Genomic DNA, 26,022 nt, shown 5'->3' with positions numbered 1-26,022 from the left:
TTTAGGTAGCATAGACATTTTCACAATATTTATTCTTCCAATCCAGGAGCATGGAACATTTTTCCATTTCTTTGTGTCTTCCTCAATTTCTTTCATGAGTACTTTATAGTTTTCTGAGTATAGATTCTGTGCTCTTTGGTTAGGTTTATTCCTAGGTATCTTATGGTTTGGGGTGCAATTGTAAATGGGATTGACTCCTTAATTTCTCTTTCTTCTGTCTTGTTGTTGGTGTAGAGAAATGCAACTGATTTCTGTGCATTGATTTTATATCCTGACACTTTACTGAATTCCTGTACAAGTTCTAGCAGTTTTGGAGTGGAGTCTTTTGGGTTTTCCACATATAGTATCATATCATCTGCAAAGAGTGATAATTTGACTTCTTCTTTGCCGATTTGGATGCCTTTAATTTCCTTTTGTTGTCTGATTGCTGAGGCTAGGACCTCTAGTACTATGTTGAATAGCAGTGGTGATAATGGACATCCCTGCCGTGTTCCTGACCTTAACAGAAGAGTTTTCAGTTTTTCTGCATTGAGAATGATATTTGTGGTGGGTTTTTCATAGATGGCTTTGATGATATTGAGGTATGTGCCCTCTATCCCTACACTTCGAAGAGTTTTGATCAGGAAGGGATGCTGTACTTTGTCAAATGCTTTTTCAGCATCTATTGAGAGTATCACATGATTCTTGTTCTTTCTTTTATTGATGTGTTGTATCACATTGACTGATTTGCGGATGTTGAACCAACCTTGCAGCCCTGGAATAAATCCCACTTGGTCGTGGTGAATAATCCTTTTAATGTACTGTTGAATCCTATTGGCTAGTATTTTGGTGAGAATTTTCGCATCTGTGTTCATCAAGGATATTGGTCTATAGCTCTCTTTTTTGATGGAATCCTTGTCTGGTTTTGGGATCAAGGTGATGCTGGCCTCATAAAATGAGTTTGAAAGTTTTCCTTCCATTTCTATTTTTTGGAACAGTTTCAGGAGAATAGGAATTTGTTCTTCTTTAAATGTTTGTTTGAATTCCCCCGGGAAGCCGTCTGGCCCTGGGCTTTTGTTTGTTTGGAGATTTTTAATGACTGTTTCAATCTCCTTACTGGTTATGGGTCTGTTCAGGCTTTCTATTTCTTCCTGGTTCAGTTGTGGTAGTTTATATGTTTCTAGGAATGCATCCATTTCTTCCAGATTGTCAAATTTGTTGGCGTAGAGTTGCTCATAGTATGTTCTTATAGTAGTTTGTATTTCTTTGGTGTTAGTTGTGATCTCTCCTCTTTCATTCATGATTTTATTTATTTGGCTCCTTTCTCTTTTCTTTTTGATAAGTCTGGCCGTCTGGCCAGGGGTTTATCAATTTTATTAATTCTTTCAAAGAACCAGCTCCTAGTTTTGTTGATTTGTTCTATTGTTTTTTTGGTTTCTATTTCATTGCTTTCTGCTCTGATCTTTATGATTTCTCTTCTCCTGCTGGGCTTAGGGTTTCTTTCTTGTTCTTTCTCTAGCTCCTTTAGGTGTAGGGTTAGGTTGTGTACCTGAGACCTTTCTTGTTTCTTTTTTTTTTTTTTTCTTAAAGATTTTGTATATTTATTTGACAGAGAGAGATTACATGTAGGCAGAGAGGCAAGCAGAGAGAGAGAGGAGGAAGCAGGCTCCCCGCTGAGCAGAGAGCCCGATGTGGGACTCGATCCCAGGACCCTGGGATCATGACCTGAGCCGAAGGCAGCGGCTTAACCCACTGAGCCACCCAGGCGCCCAAACCTTTCTTGTTTCTTGAGAAAGCCTTGTACCGCTATATATTTTCCTCTCAGGACTGCCTTTGTTGTGTCCCACAGATTTTGAACCCTTGTATTTTCATTATCATTTGTTTCCATGATTTTTTTCAATTCTTCTTTAATTTCCCAGTTGACCCATTCATTCTTTAGAAGGATGCTGTTTAGTCTCCATGTATTTGGGTTCTTTCCAACTTCCTCTTGTGGTTGAGTTCTAGCTTCAGAGCATTGTGGTCTGAAAATATGCAGGGAATGATCCCAATCTTTTGATACCAGCTGAGTCCTGATTTAGGACCGAGGATGTGATCTATTCTGGAGAATGTTCCATGTGCACTAGAGAAGAATGTGTATTCTGTTGCTTTGGGATGAAATGTTCTGAATATATCTGTGATGTCCATCTGGTCCAGTGTGTCGTTTAAGGCCTTTATTTCCTTGCTGATCTTTTGCTTGGATGATCTGTCCATTTCAGTGAGGGGAGTGTTAAAGTCCCCTACTATTATTGTATTATTGTTGATGTGTTTCTTTGATTTTGTTATTAATTGGTTTATATAGTTGGCTGCTCCCACGATGGGGGCATAGATATTTAAAATTGTTAGATCTTCTTGTTGGACAGACCCTTTGAGTATGATATAGTGTCCTTCTTCATCTCTTATTATAGTCTTTGGCTTAAACATCTAATTGATCTGATATAAGGATTGCCACTCCTGCTTTCTTCTGATGTCCATTAGCATGGTAAATTCTTTTCCACCCCCTCACTTTAAATCTGGAGGTTCTTCGGGCTTAAAATGAGTTTCTTGGAGGCAATATATAGATGGGTTTTGTTTTTTTATCCATTCTGATACCCTGTGTCTTTTGACAGGGGAATTTAGCCCATTAACATTCAGGGTAACTATTGAGAGATATGAATTTAGTGCCATTGTATTGCCTGTAAGGTGACTGTTACTGTATATGGTCTCTGTTCCTTTCTGATCTACCACTTGTAGGCTCTCTCTTTGCTTAGAGGACCCCTTCAATATTTCCTGTAGAGCTGGTTTGGTGTTTGCAAATTCTTTCAGTTTTTGTTTGTCCTGGAAGCTTTTAATCTCTCCTTCTATTTTCAATGATAGCCTAGCTGGATATAGTATTCTTGGCTGCATGTTTTTCTCGTTTAGTGCTCTGAAAATATCATGCCAGCTCTTTCTGGCCTGCCAGGTCTCTGTGGATAAGTCAGCTGCTTACAATATTTTACAATATTTTTACCATTGTATGTTACAGACTTCTTTTCCCGGGCTGCTTTCAGAATTTTCTCTTTGTCACTAAGACTTGTAAATTTTACTATTAGGTGACGGGGTGTGGGCCTATTCTTATTGATTTTGAGTGGTGTTCTCTGAACTTCCTGAATTTTGATGCTCGTTCCCTTTGCCATATTGGGGAAATTCTCCCCAAGAATTCTCTCCAGTATACCTTCTGCTCCCCTCTCTCTTCTTCTTGTGGAATCCCAATTATTCTAATGTTGTTTCATCTTATGGTGTCACTTATCCTTCGAATTCTGCCCTCGTGGTCCAGTAGCTGTTTGTCCCTCTTTTGCTCAGCTTCTTTATTCTCTGTCATTTGGTCTTCTATATCGCTAATTCTTTCTTCTGCCTCATTTATCCTAGCAGTGAGAGCCTCCATTTTTGATTGCACCTCATTAATAGCTTTTTTGATTTCAACTTGGTTAGATTTTAGTTCTTTTATTTCTCCAGAAAGGGCTTTTATATCTCTCAAGAGGGTTTCTCTAATATCTTCCATGCCTTTTTCGAGCCAGGCTAGAATCTTGAGAATTGTCATTCTGAACTCTAGATCTGACATATTACCAATGTCTGTATTGATTAGGTCCCTAGCCTTCAGTACTGCCTCTTGCTCTTTTTTTTGTGGTGAATTTTTCCGCTTTGTCCTTTTGTCCAGATAAGAGTATATGAAGGAGCAAGTAAAATACTAAAAGGGTGGCAACAACCCCAGGAAAATATGCTTTAACCAAATCAGAAGAGATCCCAAATTGTGAGGGGGGAGAAAGGGGATAAAAGAGGTTCAAAAAGAAAGAAAGAAAAAAAAGAAAAGAATTAAACAAAGAAAACGAATAAAGAAAAGTATAAAATATATATATATATATATATATATATATTAGATAAACTAGTTAAAAAACATTAAAAAAGAAAAGGGTAAAAGTTAAAAAAAATTTTAACAGAAGAAGAGAAAAAAAAATGAAAAAGAAAAAAATTAAATTAACTGCAAGACTAAAAAATCACAGGGAGAAAGCCATGAGTTCCATGCTTTGCTTTCTCCTCCTCTGGAATTCTGCTGCTCTCCTTGGTATTGAAACCGCACTCCTTGGTAGGTGAACTTGGTCTTGGCCTGGTTTCCTGTTGATCTTCTCGGGGAGGGGCCTGGTGTATTGATTCTCAAGTGTCTTTGCCCCAGGCGGAATTGCACCGCCCTTACCAGGGTGCCGGCCTGAGTAATCCACCCGGGTTTGCTTTCAGGACCTTTTGTTCCCTGAGCGCTTTCCATAGAGTTCTGGAGGACGGGAATACAAATGGCGGCCTTCTGGTCTCCGGCCTGGAGGAGCCGAGAGCTCGGGTCCCCACTCCTCAGTGTACCTGCAGAGAACAGCGCCCAGTGACTCCTGTCTGCCTGACCTCCGGCCGCGCTCCGAGCTCACCGAGCCTGCGACCGGTTCAAGGTAACCCCGAGCTGTGATCTTACTGTCGGCTCTGTCTCTATAGCCGACTTTCCCGTTCCAATACCCAGAAGCTCTGCGACACTCCGACACCCCCGATCCTTCTGTGATCCTGCGGGACCTGAGGCCACGCTGCCCCTGCGTGGGCTTCGTCCCGGTTTAGCCTCTGGAGCGATGTCCCTCAGCGGAACAGACTTTTAAAAGTCCCGATTTTGTGCTCTGTTGCTCCGCCGCTGTCGGGAGCCGGCCCCTCCCCCCAGGGTCTATCTTCCCGTCGCTTTGGATTCACTTCTCCACCAGTCCTACCTTTTAGAAAGTGGTTGTTTTTCTGTTTCTAGAATTGCTGTTCTTCTCTTCCATCTGCCAATGGATTTGCAGGTGTTTGCAATCTTTAGATAAGCTATCTAGCTGATCTCCTGCTAGCTGAAGTAGTCTCAGCCTGCTACTTCTCCGCCATCTTGACTCGTCCTCCCTCATACTTCATATCTTAAAGGGGAAACTACAGACCTTTAATTGATGGAAAATTTCCTCAGTATATGTTTTAAGTTATAATTTAGCAGATTCTAATCAGATCTAGTGGTTACCTTTTTTCTTTGTACTTTATAGCTGTTGTTTTATATGTGCATGCACTATGAAAAAGAACAGTGTAGTACTTAAAATGTGATTTGGTTAAATATGTGGGTCTTTTTAAGTTGATTTTCCAGTATAGGGCTTCTCATAAGACTTGACTTGTGCCCTCACACTACCACATTTTTTCACATTATGTCTCCACCTTCATACACTGAAGGTTCCTGATGTCTGAGAATTGACCACTCCTCCCCCAGTTCAAAGAAAACATTCTGTATAAGTCATGGTCCAGCAAAACAAAACACAGATTAAATGCAGGCTGTTGTTTTCATGGATCAAGTCTAAAAGAGGATAAAAGGGATGCTAATGGGACCAGAGAATCAAAGCTATAAAAGCTCCCATCTCCCTTTCAGTGGGGACCTAAAGGGAAGAAATGGTATAATCAGGAAGACAAGACTGTATACTAAAGACCCGAGTGCCTAAATTTATGTATATTTATTTTCAGATTGATAGTGAGAGCCTTGATTCATGTAGGTACTGGTACAACAAATTTGTCACAGGTCAGTTTCCCAGTAAGCTGATGCCATGAAACAATTGGCTGTAAGACATTTATTAGAGATTCATGTTTGTAATGGGAAGGGAGAGAGGAAAGGACTATGGAGAGCAGTGGTTCTCAAACTTCATCATCCATTAGAATCATGCAGAAATTGCTGCTAGTCACTCCCAGAGTATCTGATCAGTAGTTCTGAGATTGGCCAAGAATTTGAATTTTTAAATGGTCACAGTTGCTGCTCCTGCTAGTATGGGCTTCAGGTAGAATACCCATATACTATAATTTCTCTTTATTATGGAGTACTGTAAGTTTTTAAAATTTCAGTTAATGTCATATCCAGTGCTCAAATAAAACACAAAATACAGAACTACAGTTCCTTACACAGCTATAAAACATAATGGAAAAAATATGCTTATAAAAATGAATGTGATTTCTCTGTGTCCTCATACTGTTCTGAAATAATTGTGCAATAAATCTATAAAACAAAGCTATTTTACAAAAATAATACAGGATGCAATTAAGGATGTTAGAGCTCTTCTGAAGGATATAGATGTAAAGTCCAGGTATAATGGGTAAAATTTATGATTCAATTATGCAGCATATTTACTTTCTTGGTTGCAGACATAAACTATGTTCAAACCATGGTTGATCTCATTATGAATCACACTGAAACCAAAAATAAACTCATTGATGAATTATAACATATTCACATTAATATTAAAATATACACCTAACTACACTGTATCTTTAGATCAATTTCTGAAATCTACATATATTTTAAATGATTAAAACTTTAGGTTCATATAAACAGAACACAAAAATATTTTTTACTCAGAAGATACTTAATAGGAGTTTTGTATTTTGAGAAATAAATCAACCATTTATTACATAAATTTATCTCTTCTATTTTAAAATCCAGTCTTAACAGAATAAGTTTTTAAATTGTTTTGTTTTGTTTTGATTTGTTTTTTGCTTCATTTTGCAAATCCCATTACTGCTGAGTATATAACTCAGGTAGTATTTCATAAGGACCATTCTCAGCTAGTCAATGAATACCAACTCCATGTCTTGGTAATGTTTGTTCCAAAGTTGCAGCATGAATGCTGATGACCAGGTCAAATGCTTTTACAAAGCCTAAAGTCATCATAAAATGGTTGAAATAAGTGATGACATCTAAGGAAACAGACTATACAAAAATGTTCTATTCTTTATGACCTTCACATGGAGGATTAAAATTGACTCCTTAGCAATATGGAGCAAATCTTTAAGAAATGATGTATTTTAAACAAAAAGAAACAGATATACTATATTGTCAACTCCACAAGAATTCTTATGTGAATGTATTGCAACTGACCTGAAGCAATTCAGCTCTTACAAGCATTTTGATGTTGTTCATTATATCACATGTGTATTTAAAGTATCAGTATATATTAATATATAAGATTATTGTAGGGTTGGTATTATTACAATATTTATAATGTTATAATTCTAGTTATATTTATATGTGTGTATGTCAGTGTAAGTTTGTGTGTGCTTTTGGATGTATGGGTCTTCCTATACATGTATGAATGTATGAATGTATGTATGAATGATTTGAATGTGATATTGGAGTGGATGGATGTGAGAATGAGAGAAAGTAGAAGATGTCTATGAGTGGATTAGTGATTAGTCGATATATTTATTTTTATTGCTGTGCTCCTAATATCCATATTTATACATATGTGTGCATACGAGAGTTTGTGTATTTTTTATCAAAATCTGTAACATTAATACTTTGGTTTAAATTTCATTTATCAGGTATAGTGACAAGTGTTAAAATCACTGTTTGTTTTTACGTTTGTTTGAAGCACCTAATTGGATTTTTAAAAATTGAGTTCGCTTATGAGATATAAATGAATTTTTGAAACATTAAGAAGGTGGCTGTACAAATTTGGAAGTAGGTATTTCAAATGGTTGAGAGAGATAGACTGTTCTCAGATATAGTTTGAAATATCTTGAAGAACTGATAAAATCAAGTTTGTATACAGTGTTAGATGTTTATGCAAAATTTGCTCATTAAATTAAAAATTAATTAAGCAATAAACATGAAAGAGAAGAGATGAAGGGATGCGGGGAGGAAGAGGGATGGGGGGAGGTGGTGGAGACACCGGCAAAGACAATAATCTTTTCTTTGCCCTCCAGTATAATCTTTGGAAAATAAAGTCACGTCACTGCTTAGCTCAAAATACTCCATAGTTTCCGTTCTACCAATATGGCCTTGTTTTTCTCAGGACATATTAAGAATGCACTGAGGTGTACTTGACCCTCCAGAGCTCCTTCTATCAAATACATCTTCTACCTCTGTGTGGCTTTTCCCTCTCTTCTTTCAGGTCTCTTCTCAACGTTTCCTTTGTTGAAGAGTTCTTCCTGGCGTGTTCTGTGTAGAGCACTCCTCTCTAGCTGTTGATTTGCTCTTATCTTGTTTCCAGCATTTATATTGCTCCACAGTGCCGCTACAAAACTAGGAACTGTGTCTGTTTGGTTTACTACTGTAACCCGTTTTTTAAACAGTGACTGTAAAGTATTAGGCTCAGTATTTACTTCTTATGTGAACAATGTATTTATAGCTAAAGAAGAGGTATTAATCTACATGCCAGGTGTTATGTTAAGTGATTTAAATACATGTTATATTATCCTGAGAAGAATCCCATGTTATCCAGAGAAATGACCAGTTTGTAAGTGGCAGAGGTAAGATTTGACCTTAGGTAGTCTGATTTCAGAGACTACACTGTTAATAATCATATCAAACTACCAAACTATGAGAAATATCTCCTAATACTCAAAATAAAACATTACTTTATCTTTTTTGAGGTTTTGGTATTCTTCATTCTTATAAATATAGAGAGCAAATGCATTTGAGGTTTATTTTCACCCTGGCTGAGGGACAGTTTAAGATTGGTTATCCATAATTTTATCAATGCCTTGGAATATATGCCTTCTCTAACATGGTATTTTTTTCTGGAAAACAATGTGGTAAATTAAAAAATTAATATTTGTCTTTAAGATCTATAATCTGCTGCTTTTGTGTTATGCCTTATTTGTGATTTGCATTGTCCTCTGGGGGGAACTTCTGGCTTTTATTTTTCCTCCTAAGTGTTTTATAGTACATTCACGCTTATTGCACTTAATTTTGTGCTTTGTGAACACTTTTCCTACTTTACAATATAATTTTAATTCTAATTATATATGACATGTTAGTGTTATTTTCAGTTCCACATATAAACTCTAGTTTTCAGGGAAAAAATGTAAAAGAATATATATTACTTGGGCTTTATTCAGAAACTGACAATATAATTTGGTCATAAAATTTTGTGCTAATGTTTTACTGCTTTCACTGAGAGAGTGAATAAAAAATGGATGAAAGCCAGACCATGTATAAAAGTGGAATTCTGACCCTCACCCTGCCACAATCAGTCCAAGAAGTTGAACAATAGCCTCGGTAGCTATTGGCCCCAAACAGCCAGGACTTGAACAATAACTGACAGTTTCCTTAATTTTTGCCCCTGCTTCCAACTTAGGACCAGCCACAGAAAGCCGGATAGACTCCCATAACCAATCAAACTGGATGCTCTGCTATTTAGTTAGTCCACTTACAGCTTCTCCATGGCAACAGCCTCCAATCAGAGGATACTTGAAGTCTTCCTTTTTTTTCCAAATAAAGCTTTCCCATTCATCTGCCTGCCTTTGAATATCTGCCAAACAAAAGTATTGATGGCTGACTCCCTTGTTATAGCAAGCTCTGAACAAATAGCCTTTGCTCATTCTCATTTGGGTAGTCTTCACTTGTTTCCACAGTTCTTTTATTAGTACACTGACAATTTAAATTTATTTTAGTTGCTTCTAGATTGTACATTTCTAGTATATTAAAAATGTAGACTTTCATTTATTTATACATTGTGTTCCTGAGCATCCAGTTTTGGGAGTTTTAGCATGGAAGGAGTGGGAGTCAGGTACACAGCCCCCCAACTCGGGGGCCAGGCATGGTTATATGCATCTCAGCATTCCTAGCCTAGGTGTGATTTAGGGACCTCAGCTGAAACCTTCTCACTACGGAACTTTTGACCACTCTGGACTCAATGCTTTTTCAGACTTAGCACATCCCTGACCTGTTCCTCTTGGCCACTTGGGTATATGAGTCTGGAGGATTTTTTTCACCATGGTCCATGGCATCTGACTGATCCTCTCTGTACCATTTCATGGAACATGATTAGCCTGCACTTCTCTTTCCCTTTGCCTCTTGCCTGTTCTATCCCAGTACTATGAGCTGAATTTTGTCCCTACACAATTTATACTTTGAAGTCCTAACCCCCAGTACCTCAGGATGTTAAGTACAGATGTTAAAGATGTAATTAAGGTTAAATGAGGTCATTGGAATGGGCTCTATTCCAACAACTGGTGTCCTTGTAGGGGAGTATTTTAGGACAGAAATATGCAGAGGGGAGACCATGTGAAGACATAGGGGGAGGAGGGCTACCTATCAGCCCAGGAGAAGCCTCAAGAAGAAATAATCCTGCCAGATGCTTGAATCTCAGACTTCCAGCTTCCAAAACTGAGGTTAAACCACCCAGTATGTGGTACTTTGTTATGGCAGCCCTAGCAAACTAATATGCATGTAAGTGAATAAAAGCTTGGTTATTACTTCTGGTTTGGCTCATTGTCCTAATTTATCACTTTGATACCTGGCAGCTCAATAGCTCAATAGCTTTTCTTTTAATTTGTATAAATGAAGAGCATTTTTTTTTGATGAAGTCCCAGTTTATCATTTTCTTATTTTATGTTTCATGTTTTGCTTAGGTTATCTAAGAAATCTTTGCAAGATCATAAATAAACTCTATTTTCTTTAAGAAATTTTATAGCTTATGCTTGAACAAATTTAGATATGCTTTTCTTTCCTTTTTTTTTTTTTTAAAGATTTTATTTATTTGTCAGAGTGAGAGAGAGCGCAAGCAGTCAGAGTAGCAGACAGAGGCAGAGAGAGAAGCAGGCTCCCCTCTGAGCAAGGAGCCCAACGTGAGACTCTATCCCAGGACCCTGATATCATGACATGAGCTGAAGGCAGTGGCTTAACTGACTGAGCCACCCAGGTGTCACTAGGTATGCTTTTCATTTTGAATTACTTTTATGTAGCACACGAGGAAAGGAAGAATGCTCAGCCTTTATGGATACAGATTAAATTTAATTGCTTTGTCAAAAATAAAATGACCCAATATATATGGGCCTATTCTGTGTGCTTTATTTTGTTACATTGATCTATGTATCTATCTTTTCACTAATACCACTTTTGATTTTTGTAGCTTTATTATTGAAATTAGGTGGAGTAAATCTTTTTATTTTTATCTGAAATGCTTTTAGAATCAACTTGTCAATTTGTGTAATTGGAGTTACATTTAATGCATAGTTTAAATGGAAGAGGGCTGCTAACCTAAAAATACTGTGTTTTAGTCATTGAATATTATTATCTTTCCATTTAGCTAGGTTTTTGAAAAAATTTTTATCATTAATTATTTACAGTTTACATTGTAGTATACATATATACATCTTTTGTTCGATTTTTTCCTTAGGTATTTTATGTCTTGTGTATAGGAAATGGAATTGTTTTCTTTTGTTTTTTAAAGATTTTATTTATTTGAGTGAGAGAGAGAGAGGGAGCATGTACAGGAGGAGGGGGAGGGGCAGAAGGTGAGGGAGAAGCAGGCTCCCTGCTGATCAGGCAGTGTGATGTGGGGCTCAGTCCCAGGACGCTGGGATCATGACCTGAACCAAAGGCAGATGCTTAACTGATTGAGCCATCTAAGTGTCCCTGGAAATTTTTTTTTTTAATTTTTTATTTTTTATATACATATATTTTTATCTCCAGGGGTACAGGTCTGTGAATCGCCAGGTTTACACACCCTGGAAATGTTTTATAGTTATTGCCACTATTTAATGAAAATACAACTGATTTTGGTACTGTAACTTTTTTTCTTGAGCTTTGCCATGTTTGTTCATAAATCTCAGCAATTTTCTTGTAGATTCCATGAAATTCTCTGTTTAAATGATTGCACTATCTATGAAAAGTTTACTTCTTACTTTTCAGCTTTTATCTTCTTTCTTTTTTTTTTAAGATTTTATTTATTTATTTATTTGACAGAGAGAGAGAGTCAGAGAGCTTAAGCAGGGGGCATGGCAGAAGGAAAAGGAGAAGCAGGCTCCCTGCTCCAGACTCTGGGCTGGATCCCAGGATTCTGGGATCATGACTGGAGCCGAAGGCAGATGCTTAACTGATTGAGCCACTGAGACACCTACCAGTCTTTATGTCTTTATTATCTTCTTTATTGCAAAGACTAAGATCTTTAGAACAACGTTAAATAGGAATGTTGGGAATGAGAATCATTCTTTTCCTGATTACACACAGAAATGACTCAAGTTTCCTTTATTAAAGAAGATTAAGGCTGTAAATGTTTTTTACATTTATTTTACCAGGTTGAGGAAGATACTTATTATTTTTTAATAGATTTATTGAAGTGTAATTTATATGCAAAGAACCACACATATTTAGTGAGTTTATTTTATGAGTTTAGACATATGCCAACACCCATGATACCATCAACACAATCAAGGTAATATACGTATTCAACATCTCCCAGAGTTTTCTTATTTGTTTGTATCTGTCTATCATCTATCTATCTGTCTATCTATCCATCTTCATCTGTGTATCTGTTTTTATGGTAGGAACACTTAACATGAGATCTACCCTCTAGCAGACTTTAAAGTGCATAATAATATATTGTTAACAATAGGTACTATGTTGTACAGCAGATATTCTAGAAATTATTCATGTATCATAATTGAAATTTTATACCTATTGAATAACAATTCCCCATTTTCTTCATCCCCAGCCCCTGGAAAACACTATTGTATTCTCTGCTTTTATGAATTTGACTATTTTAGATATCTCATATGAATGGAATCATGCAATATTTGTCCTTCTATGACTGGGTTATTTCACTTAGTATAATTTTCTTTAGGTTCATTTATGTTGTTGTAAATGGCAAGATTTCCTTTCTTTTTAAGGCTGAATAATATTCTATTATATGTGTATACCATATTTTCTTTTATCATTCTTCTGTACATGGACACAGGTTGTTTTATATCTTGACTATTGTGTATGATGCTGCAATGAACATAGGAGTGCAGATATTTCTTCAAGATCTTGATTTCAATTTTTTTTGGATATATACTGAAGTGAAGTGAATTGCTGGATTACATGGTAGTTTTATTTTTAAGCCCTTTTTATGCTATTTCCCATAACTTTTTTTTTTAATTTTATTTATTTATTTGACAGTAGATGGAGAGGCAGGCAGAGAGAGAGAAAGAGAGGGAAGCAGGCTCCCCGCTGAGCAGAGAGCCCGATGCGGGACTCGATCCCAGGACCCTGAGATCATGACCTGAGCCGAAGGCAGCGGCTTAAACCACTGAGCCACCCAGGCGCCCCGATCCCATAACTTTTATACCATTTAACATCAACAGGGTGTAAGAGTTCCAATTTTCCACTTTCCACCAATGCTTATTTTTTTATTTTTAAATTTTATTTATTTATTTGACAGGGAGAAAGCATGCACAAGCAGGGGGAGAGGCAGGCAAAGAGAGTGACAAGCAGGCTCCCAACTTGGGACTTGACCCCAGGAACCTGGGATTGTGACCTGAACCCAACTGAGTTGGGCAGACACCCAACTGAATCACCCAGGCACCCTAACACCTTTTTTTTTAAGATTTTATTTATTTATTTAACAGAATGAGAGAGAGAGAGAGAGAGATCACAAGCAGGCAGAGAGAGAGGGGGAAGCAGGCTCCCTGCGGAGCATAGAGCCAGATGTGGGGCTCAATTCCAGGACCTGAGATCATGACCTGAGTCGAAGTTAGAGGCTTTAATCCACTGAGCCACCCAGGCGCCCCACCCTAACACTTTTAAAATTAATTAATTAAAAGTCTTTTTTATTAAGTTCAGTTAGCCAACATATAGTACATTAGTTTTTGATGCAGTGTTCAATGATTCATAACAGCCATTGCTCATCATACTTTTTAAAAAAATGGCCATTCAAGCAGGAATATATATGGTTCCTTATATATTTTATAATTAACTCCTTATCAGATATGTGGTTTGCAAATATATTACTTCTGATATAGATGAGTTTTATAGACCTCACTAACAATTAATTTGCATGGCTATAAAAAGGAATGTTTTTCACCAATAATGATACATTATCAAATTAAATGACAAATTTTTGACCCATATCATTAATATTAATTTTTATTTATGTATGCTTAATGATCGTATACCAAGATTTGTAATGTTTATTAGAAAATATTTTTCTAAAACTTTCAATTAGTAGACCAGAAAAAAAAAAACCTATTTAGTTACATGTAGCAGAAGCAGAACTCTGTTCCCATTTTAAAAGATGAATATATTAGTTATATACCTGGTGTTACACACCCTAATACTTAGTTTAGAGCAAATGGCTCTCAAAAATTGTTCTCAGGAGATTTTAAATTCTTAAAAATCATTGAGAACCTTAATGTGGATAAGTTCTATTTATATTTACCATATTAGATATTTAAATGGAGAATTTTTAGAGTATTTATTTTATTTAATATAGCTATCCTATAAAATATATAAAATAATAAATATATTTTATGAAATATTTATAAAATATTCTATATATTTATATAACTTCAAAAATGTCTAAAAAAGGCAAGAAAACTAACATTGTTTTATCATTTTGAAAATCTCTTTTGTGTTTGGTTTAATAGAAGAAAGCTTATTTAATTTGTTTTACTATTACACACCATGTGATCTGGAATACTTATAACTGTGAGTATGAAAAAGGCAAACTTGTCATTGTCCTTATTGTAGTCTTCTTCTTCAGAAAATAGTTTTACCTCACTGGCCATATTTTGGAATATAGAAAATAAAGAAGCAGCTTTTTAAGTTACCTAATAGTTTGCTGTAATCATTTATTGTAGCATTTGACAGCTATGGAAGAATTCTTTAATTTGTCCTTCATGTCACACCCTTGGGGATATGAAACTTCTGCTCAGTATGTACCTGGTAAGCACTGAGCAGCGTAAGCAAGTAGACAAGAATGTCAGCACACTCAGAATGCAGAATTTCTCAGCAAATGATATGCATGATAATTTGTTTCTTATGTACAGAACACATTTCAGGCTATATTATAAAAAATAGAGGATGAAATATTGATGAAAACATACAAATTCATTAGAAAGTTTTTTGTAATCATCTCTTTTTAAATTCGCTGTCACAAACATTCACTCTCTCTCTTTTTTTTTTCTTCTTCATCTTATCTTGAACTTCTTTTCCAAACTTGGTATATTAATGTAATGATGACTTTGTTTTGGCAGTTATTTTGTGGAATTTTCCCTTTTCACAGTCTAGCAAACAGAAAGATTACAAACAGATAGATATGCAGCATTAAAGTATTATTTACACTTATGAAATGAGTGGTCTCATCTCAAGTGGGGTAGTAACTCCTTTCATTGTTATCAAATATATTAATATACACAAAAATACAAGGTAAACTGAAAGGTGATATACAATATACGCTATAAATATTTCAATGAATAATACTAGTCCTTCGTCATTGATATATGTACATTCAAGACACATACCTGGATCCATGAATAGGTGATTCTTTGATCTCTAATATCCAAATACTAGTTTGATAATAGAAATCCAGGTTGAGAGGTGATTAGTAGCTGTTGAGTAGTTGTGTGGTTTCTCCAGTGAGCCTTACAAAACTCAATTTAACTATAAATCCTCATAAATTTAGTGGTTACTAGAAAACATAATTAGTTCTGAAGATACTTTAGGAAATTTTAATTTTGTTATATAGTGTAATCTGTGATAGTTGACAACTAGGGGAAGTGTATTGTATGTGTGTATGTGTGTTCATAAAATGATGAATTACCTAAGAGCTTCATATTGGAACATGCTCTATTTCTACAACCTCTAGATGTTCTAGAAACACAACAATCTCTGGAAAAGCAAGACAGTTTTTTTCATCAATCTTATGGATTTATTATATTTCTTCTTACTTATCATTAAAGAGCACTCTGGACTCTGTGCTTATAGTAGGAAGTAGAAGTTAATTGCTTTGCAATAGCAGCAACAGACTGCATTCTGTCACTCAACCAGTATCAGTGACCTAAGTGAAATGAGATAGCTTCTTGGTACTGAATTCAAAAGGAAAGCTTTTAAATGTTTCCCACAGGAATGTTAGTATGGCCTTGTCAGTATAATATAGCTGACATAATGGCAACCTAATTTTCCAGTGAGTATTCACTTCAGCCATACCAGCTGCTAGGCTGTACTACTAGCTACAGCTTTGATATTAAATAGAGATAGTCATTTTTGTAAAGAAGTAAATTACTTTATTTATTACTGATGTTGCTTGCCTCATTTATTGAAACACTTTGTCACAGCTGGAGAATGCAGCTGCTTTCTTTTTCCTTATATTACAATAAAAAATAAGTCATAAGAGAAATACATTAGAGAGTAAAGTAGTTTATTCAGTGCTTAAAATGGGCTGTCAGCAAGTTAGAAATATGTAGTTTTCAGAAAATGAATATAAAATTTAAATCAAAAGATATTCATAATGATCAATTATTCTAAGTGTGTTATAATATTACTTTGAAACTTTTATTTCCTAGTTAAGACAAAAATACCCATATTTCAAATTTTTAAAGAAAATTAAGTCTTCTGTGTAATCATCTACAAAAGATGATCAGATATAAAATTTTATAAATATATTTAAGTATATCAGAACCTGGCACATATTAGCAATGTGAAACGTGAAAACAAAATATGTTTTCCTGAATGATATGATGGAGGATGAAGCAGTTTAGAACATCAACAAATGATTTATCTAAAGCAGACTTCTCAGTCAATAAAAAAGTAAACTCATATAATCTTAGTTTTCCAAGGCAGGTATATTTAGACTCGGGGGAATTCAACAAGAAATGTATATAACCCTCTCGAACATAAACTGAACTGATAAAATACTAGTGTATAAAATATTTGAATTTAAAAACAAACCCTACAGTATGAAATATTTTAGCATACCAATTGACTTGAAGATGTAGAAAGTTTCCAACTAAAAGTACCTAATGATTTATTTGTTAAAAAAAAAAAAATAAAGGAGAGTAAAAATAAAACAATAACTTCTCTTTACATCCATAACAGAGTAGTGGTCTGGATTTACCCTCTCCTTATGCAAAAATAAAATCTAAAAGCAGACAAAAATATATGAAATATTGTTTTCAGACATTGGACAAAATATAGTGTAAGCTTCTGATCCTTTGAGAAAAGAAAAGCAAACAAGATGAGTCCCATGAGTTTCTCATATTATTACCTGGAAACCATTTTGTCAAGGTAGTACAAGAAAGGGATATGGGTATGCAGTGGGGTTGGGTGAAATTTTTGCCTTTTCATATTTCTGTGAGTATGGAACACCTGCAGAAAACTCAATGATGGAGCGAATATTTGTAGCCTATGAAGAAACATCTAGGGCATTGTTCTAAGTTATGGCAATGAGGCTATTTGATCTGAGTGAAAACTATCCATGAATTTTACAAGTCTTAATTCATTAATTTTAGAAAAAAATTGAGGGAATGGTAAATTTTACTAAAGTCTATCAACACGTTGTGCAGCAAAGTAATTGTTATTTAGAATAAATAGTTGTAAAGCTAGCTTTAAGCTTTATAATCTATGACCTTGTGTAAGCCTATTAACTCTTCTGGATCTCTGTTTTCTCATCTGTAAAATGAAATTGCTAAACAAATCGGTAGTTGGTAAAAATTCAGAGTAACAATAGTAACTCAACATCATCTACATGTCTCCATATTTTGTCATAACATCTCTATAAAATAAGAAATCTTAGTATTTCAGTGAGAGTAAGTAACCTTTCTGAGATATAAAAGGTCATAGATGACAGAGAGGGAGTATGCACCGATGTATGTTTGTTTCCCAACTCTGCATTATTATTCACAATATTATAATGCTTAAATATGGATTGACCAAAAATCATGTTTTTGGACATGCATTTTATAATAGAAGGAATAATAGTAATAAATAGTAAATAGTAAATAAAGAAAGGTTTAATTAAAAAAAAAGAAAGATCAATATAATTATTTTAAGAATTTACAAAACCAAATTCTAAAAAACAGAAAGACTTCATCTAATATATTGGGTCAAGACATTTTGATAGTCTAGTAGACTTTAGTTATAATGATGTTACTTTGCCCATTAAGAACTTGTTCTTCCATGTTTTTAATGGAATTGGTTTAGGTGACTGGATTATAATTTATTTAAACTCATATTGAAAATTAACAATAGTTCATTTTTTTCTATTTAAAATTATAGCACCATACACATCTTTGTCTTAATTTTTTATGTATTTGTTTTGTCAAATTTTTTAGTTCTAATTTATGTAAAAGAATCCATTGAAATTATAAAATTCCATGAATTCTGAGTGATAATGTATGTGTGGATATGTTAAATTTACTGTTTCAGGCTACCTTAAGTGCTTAATGCATTATAAATCATTTAATTATCATAAGTTACATTTTCCTCAAGTTACCTCTTTGCTGTAGCTTTCTAAAAGTAAGAAATTTTGAGTTAAGATTTCTTAGAACTTTAAACTGTGATTTTATTCAAAGTAAAGGCTAGTTATCAAATATACTGTATCATAAAAGAACCTTCCTCTCAAAAATATATTTCATTATACTTTTCAACTTTTGAAAGCTTAAATAGTATCCTTAATTTTTTAAGTGGTACAGCATAGAAATATTTGAGAGCACATTTTTTCTATGTGATATTGGAAAATTTATAATTTAGTGTTTTTGAGAACTTCAGATGATTGATTTAATTTATAATATGGCAATATTTGTACCAGTTTATTTGCCAGTAGAGGCTCTGACATTAATGTGATAAAAAATTACCTATAAAATTGCTAAGATTATTGGGTTTTGATCTTTAATTTCCTTTATAGTTAATAATTACTTTGAAAATCAATACATCAACTGAAAGATTGTCAGAGTGGGTAAGTTTCTTGTTGTCTACAAGAAACTTAATTTAATATAGAGATAACATATATATTAAGGATAAGTGGATGAAGAAAAATTTACCATGGTGACACTATTGAAAAGAAAGCAGAAGTAGCTTTATTAATTTTTGAGGAGAATTAAAAGCAAGGAAAGATACCAGAGACAAAGACAGATATTATACAATGATAAAGGGGTCAGTTCTCCAAGATGTAATGATCCTAAACATGTATGCACCTAATAACAGAGTGACAAACTACATGAGGCAAAACCCAATAAAATTGCCAAGATGAAAGAGATACATCCATTATGGTAATTGGAGACTTCATTACCCCTCTATTTTAAATGGATTGATTTAGCAGGCATAAAATCAATAAGGGCAATCAACTGGATAGTTAATTGACATCTACAGACTACTTTATCCAACAACAGCAGGATCTTTTTAAGCATACAGGAAATATTCACCAAAATAGACCCCATTCTAGGCCATAAAGTACACCTTAATAAAGTCAAAATAATATAAATCATATAATGTCTCCTTTCAGCCCACATGGAATTAAACTAAAAATAACAGAAATATAGCCAATTCCTATTTCTTGAGTCATTTTATCCTATCTTAATTTTTTAAAACATTTATATAATGGTTGAAATCTGTCTTCTAAATCCAACAACTGGGTCCTCTTTTTTTTTTTTTTTTTTTAAAGATTTATTTATTTATTTGACAGACACAAGTAGGCAGAGAGGCAGGCAGAGAGAGAGGAGGAAGCAGGCTCCCCGCTCGATCCCAGGACCCTGGGATCATGACCTGAGCCGAAGGCAGAGGCTCTAACCCACTGAGATGCCCAGGCGCCCCAACAACTGGGTCCTCTTAAAGTCGATTTATGTTGCCCGCTTTCTTTTCATAGTATTGGTCACAGTTTCCTGATTATTTGCATGGTTCCTAACTTTATTGACAACTGTGCATTTTAGGTAAGATAGCAAATCTGGGTCCTTCTTTATTTTTAAAAATTTGGTAGCTTTTCTGGATTAAGCTGCCAAATTTATCACCTCAAAGAATGTATCTAGATATATTTGTCCTTGTATTTTTATTCTAGTTATTTATTTTTTAGCCTGGTATCTTAATGGTCACTTCAAGAGTTGCAAAGCCAAGTATCAGTCAATGACTAGGGAAGAGGTTATGCTCTTAAGTCCTTATGGTTATCAACCTCATCTTAATTATCTATGTGTGTTAGGATGTGTTAGAAATACAGCTAATCTTCTATTCTTCCTGGGCTTTCACTTCTTTAATATCTAAGGTATCTCAGGTATCCAAGATCTCAGGGTCTTTCTGTGCATGGACCTAGTCTCTTAGTTAGCCAGAATTATGTAGATAGCTTATCTCACCCTTATAAGCTCTCTGGCTAGAGAAATCTATGTACCAGCCATGACTACAAACCAGTCCTAGCACAGTTGTAGGTTTTCACCTTTCTTTTCTACTGAGTTTACTACCTTTAATAAAAAAATCACCTCATGTTCTTACCTTCTGTCACAAATTGTGTGCCCTCTCTAGAAGCAAAGCTTCTGGTACGGTGGTCAGCCATGCCTGGAGAAAACTGTTCCAGCTGACCAAGATAGAAAGAGAGAAGGTAGGGAAGAGCCTCATGCAAAACCAGATCTCTTTCTGTTCTTACCTGAAATTCTGGCAGGTTGTTATGAATAATCCCTTCCCAATTTTTTGTTTGCCATATATCTATTTCCATATTCCTCATATGATTTGCTTTAACAGTTTTGTCTGGTTTTATACTTATTTTTTGAAGAAGAGGATTTATTAAACTCTTCAAAGCCATGGTCAAAAGTTCCAGCCACAACCTTTGCAAATTCAGATAATAATCAAGCACTCAGAGAAAACTCTAGTCTCTTAGTCTTTCTTTCTTTCTTTTTTTTTTTTTGAAGATTTTATTTATTTATTTGACAGACAGATCACAAGCAGGCAGAGGGGCAGGCAGAGAGAGAGGAGGAAGCAGGCTTCCTGCGGAGCAGAGAGGCCGATGCGGGGCTCGATCCCAGGACCCTGAGATCACGACCCGAGCCAAAGGCAGAGGCTTAACCCACTGAGCCACCCAGGTGCCCCTCTTAGTCTTTCTTTAAGTTTTCTAACATTCCTTTCTGTGGGCTTTTGTGGGATATCACTTTGCTTATTGGGAAATAAACTACTTAATCTGCAGCATCTTAGTTCTTTTCATGTTTAAGTAGTATCTTTTGGTTATATATTCAGTCAATTTAAACAATGTGTCAGAGAACAAATAGTCTATTGAAGATGACTTTGCTTCATTTGAGTAAATATTGTTTGTGTTTCCTTTATGATCACTGCTCTTAGAATAATGTGATCCTTAGAATGATGACCCCTGAATTATTTCTGGCAAACTTCAGTCATTCCAAGCACTCTCATATTAGATATCCACCAATGAAATCCATTACCTAAAACCTTGTTTTTGGTCACAAAACTTAGAGCTATCTTGCAATTATAATAGTATTTATCTGTATATATGTGTATGGGTGTACTTGACAAATTTTATAATCATATTAAACTTAAAAGTTTTGTAGTTGAGATGTAGGTATTTTGAATGTTTAAGAAAAGTAGACTAATTGTTTTCATGTACCTTGAAATATCTGAGGGAATTTACATAGTGAAATTTGTAAACTGTGGTAAGTGTTTAATATTATTCTGCACTGCCAAAATGATAGAATAATTGAGTATTAAACAAAGGACATGAGTAAAAGTAGTGCTTTTAATTTTAACACAAATTACTGTATTTACAAGTAACCATTGTAAGTGACAGATTATAAATTGTCTTTACAAGTTTAAGAAGACTTAGATTTATAAGCTGGATAAATTGAACACTAAAAACAAAAATATAAAATCAGGGCTTAGAGTATGAAGGCCCTATTGTTGACTATGTACCTGTCTCCCAGTTAAAGAATATAACACATTAGCAAAAATTTTATCTATTGCATCATTGTACAATAAAGTAAGTCTCAAGGAAACTAAGTAGAAATTAGGGAAACAGGAATGGGGAAGCAAATGGAAAAGGGAGGTCTAGGAACTGACCTTAATAGGGAATTGGGGAATGGAGGAATGGTCAAGTAGTCAGTTTTATTATAACCTTTATTTTACCAAATACATAAATTATGTTCCAGAATTATATTTTTAATTGCTTTAATTGAATGTAACCAGCAAATGAAATCAGATTTTCTTAGATACCTGAGTGTGAACTCACAATCCCTATTTATGCAGTAATAAGTTGGTTCAGTAACTGGTCTCCTTTCTTTAGGAAAAATGCAAGTCAGGTATCAGGCAAAGAATAATTTGATATAAATTAAGAAAACAATGCCTTAAAATTTCCTTCTATTTCTATATGCACCTCTGACCATACTGCAGAGGAAAATTGCACATTGCATTTGGTCATAAAATCTATCCTTTCCCCAAAATAGAGTATGATTTTAAAACTATTGACCAACTAAGATCCTAATTTAAAACTGGTGTATAAAATTAGCAATTTTAGGACATCTGGCTTTAGGACAGGGTAAAAGAAGAAAGAATTGTGGTATATATGAAGATGTACTTTAGATATTTTCTGTCCTTTTTTCTGGGATTTGCATAATGCATATTTTGGTCTGCTTCATGGCATCTCATATAGGTCCTTTAGAATATATTTTTTCTTTTTTTTCAAATCCTCAAACCAACTTCAGTTGGTTTGGTCAGTCTTAACTTCAAGTTCACTGATTATTTCTGTTCCTTGTTTAATTTTGCTGTTGAACCCCTCTAGTAAATTTTTAATTATTTTACTCTTCACCTCCAGAATTTGTGTGGTTCCTTTTTAAAGTCATTTTTTAAAGTTATAATGGTAAAAGTAACAATTTTAACAAAAGATAACCATTTTAAGCTTTTAAAAATGTATACTCAGTAATTAAGTACATTTATAAATGTTGTACAACCATCACTTCTATCCATTTCCAGAATTTGGCCATCCTCCCAAACAGAAAGACTGCACCCATTAAGTAATAACTTCCCATTCCACACTGTCTCCAGTTCTTGTTAAAATTTATTCTTCTTTCTCTATGAATTTTCCTTTTCTGTGTAAGTAGAATTATATAACACTCCTCTGTGTCTGGTTTATTTCACTTGGCATAATGTTTTCAAGTTTCATACATGTGTAGTATGTATCAGAATTTTATTTCTTTTTAAGGCTGAGAAATATTTTTTTGAGGAAATGCCAATTTTCCACAGTGGCTTTTTGATTCCTTTAATGATCTCTACTTCTTTATGGATATTCTCATTTAGTGTATACATTGTTTTTCTGATTTCCTTCACTCTTATATTTTCCTATTATATTATATTATATTATATTATATTATATTGTCTATATTTTCCTTTAGCTTTTTGAACATATTTAATAAAGTTGTTTTGTAGTCTTTGTATAATTAACCCAAAATCTGGATTTCCTCATGATTTCTTAATCCTTTGTTCCTCTAAATATGCCATATTTCTTTCCGGTTTCCTGTTTTGTTTACTGTTTCCTGTGCCATACTTTCCTGTTTCATACTTTCCATGAGTTATTTTGTTGAAAACCAGACATTTAAATATTTTAACATGGTAACATTGGACATCAGATCTCCCTCTTTTCCAGGGCTTGTTTTTTGACTGTTGAAAACTGTACTAGTCCATTTGTTTACTGACTTTCCCAAACTATTTCTCAAAGGCTATGTTGCTTGTCTTTTATGGTCACTGAAGTCTCTTATCTTCATATTAAGCTAGTTTTCACAGAGATTTCCTTGAGCACCAGGAACTAAAACACACATATGCCAAAATCAAGAGACAGACATTTGACCTGCTGAGCCACCTATGTCCCTTGGCTTCCCCTTTTATGAGCAAGGTCCCCTGCTTTTTTGGTTAGAGTTTCTAAGTCATGTGAAACCTAAACAAGTGTCTTACATCCCTTATTCAAGTGTCTCCCAGACAGGTTGAGATGGACATTCATATGTAGTAATTTTCCTATAAGGTTTGCTATGCTCCCTATGGAACTGGGGACCAAAGACTTATACTTAGGTTGCAGGTTTCTTTTCCAAGACTGCTACTGTGCTGAGGAAGAGTTAGAGCAGTGACAAGTAAATACACCACAAATCTTTGCTACCACTTTAAAGTTACTAACTCTTTTCATGTTCAGTTTATTGCTGTAAACCTTTGACTATTTTCCAGAATTCTGAGAGTTAATTTTGACAGTTTTTGCTTTTTTGTCACTGTTTCTGTGGGAGATGAGAACTTGGAGCTCCTTACTTTCTTTTGCTGCATTGGATGTTAATGAGGATTTTTTTGTTTTGTTTTGTGTTTGTTTGTTTGTTTTATAAATATGACTAACAAGTGTCTGAAATTATGTTTGGATCCATTTTGGTTGGCTACTCTCAAGAAGTAATTTTTACTAGAAATTCAATGCCAAACTAAAGTTGATTGAACTTTTCTTTTTCTAATTCAAGGTATATGTTAACAGAATGCTCTTGTGCCTTCTTGGCAATATATTCAGTAACTAAAGTACTAAAGAGATGAACGTTTGAAATTTATGTAGTGATTTTTTTTTGTAATCACTCATTTTTTCTAATGTACTTCCCTAGTAAAGTTTACTATTTTGAGAATTATTCTGTGTCCTTCACATCATACTCAACTAATTTATGGGTCCCAAATTTTTAGGGAAAACTACCACCAATGGTATCAATCTACCTGCCATCTATTTTTGACCAGCTTGAAAACAAAGAGTGGTTTTACAAGTTTTCTGAAAAAAATCAGAAGAATGATATTTTGTGATGTGAAAATTAAAGTTCAGATTTCACTCTTTATAAATAAATTTTCATTGGTTCCATTATTTGCTTATATATTTTCTGTGGCTGCTTTTGGGCTACAAAGGCCCAATGGAATAGCTTTGAAAGAATTCATATACTCTGTAAACCTATGGTGTCTATTGTCTAGGCCTTTATATAAAAAATTTGCCAACTTCTGTTTTAGCACAGCATAAACAGAATCAACAATCTAAGATGTCTTAAGCTCAAAGAATGTTACTTCTAGAAATTTCAGCTACCAAAAAATTTATCAGGTGCTAAGCTTTTTTCCTCAATTTAATCTTTGATACTTTTAGCATCTTTTTCACTAGGTTAGCCAAACATGCCCAAAGTTTCATTTAACACATGACATTTAACACAGAGCCTTTCTTTCTTTCTTTCTTTCTTTTTTTTTATTAAGGCTTTTCCTCGGACTTAAATTTATCCATAATTTTAGCTACATTTTTCATAATTTTGACAACTTTAACAAGTATTCTTAACTTGATGCTTCTTCTTCTACTTGAGTTGGAGAAAATTGGAAGTCTCCTTTACCATTAAAAAAAAAAAAAAAAAAAAAAAGAACCTTCATAAAGAGCACCTGAGTTGAGTTGTTCAGTTGGTTAAGCATCTGCGTTCAGCTCAGGTCATGATCTCAGGATCCTGGGATTGATCCCCACATCAGGCTTCCTGCTCACCTGGGGAGTCTGTCTTTCTCTCTCCCTCTGCCCCTCCCCACTGCTCATTCTTTCTCTTAAATGAATAAATAAAATCTTAAAAAAAAAAAACCCACAGAACTTCCTATGAGTACATTATTCTTATATATTAAATATTTAACTACAGAACTATGTGAATCAGAGTGCTTTGAAATCAGAGTGAATTTCAGCTGTGAGAAATTTGCTTATTCCTATATCGACTTTTAAAAAGATGGATAAAATCTTTGATAAAAAAATTTTACAGCAAACTTTTCTGTTATGTTATAAAAGACAGCTTAAAAACATATAGAACATATGTGGTTTTGATTACATCTGTAAGGATACTTTCAACTTAATACTTATCAATTTAAGCCCAGTGGTAGAATACTTCTGAGAATAGTTTTGAACTGGACTGCCAGTCATTTCTCATCATCTAACATTTTTGAAAAGCTCTGCATCTGTAAGTTGCATGATTTTGTGTGCTCTTTGAGATAAAATAATTTGAGGTTATTATAAATAGACTAAATTACTAATTGAATCACTTCATTGTCATTAGAATGTAGAAATTCCACCTTACAATCACATCTCTTTCTCTGGAGCTCCCTGATGCCCTCACTAACTTTATTAAAATCCAATTTTGTAAAGTAACATTTTCTCAAATTTTTCTACTTTAGCACTGGCTGCTGTCAAGAAAATTTTAGATAAAAGAGAAGATGTCACATTCTCCAAAAATTCATGAATCAGCATTAGGGTAGATAGTGCT

This window comes from Mustela erminea, chromosome 8 (genome assembly GCF_009829155.1).
Source record: "Mustela erminea isolate mMusErm1 chromosome 8, mMusErm1.Pri, whole genome shotgun sequence".
Lineage (NCBI taxonomy): Eukaryota > Metazoa > Chordata > Mammalia > Carnivora > Mustelidae > Mustela > Mustela erminea.
Note: the sequence above shows the minus strand (reverse complement) of the source record.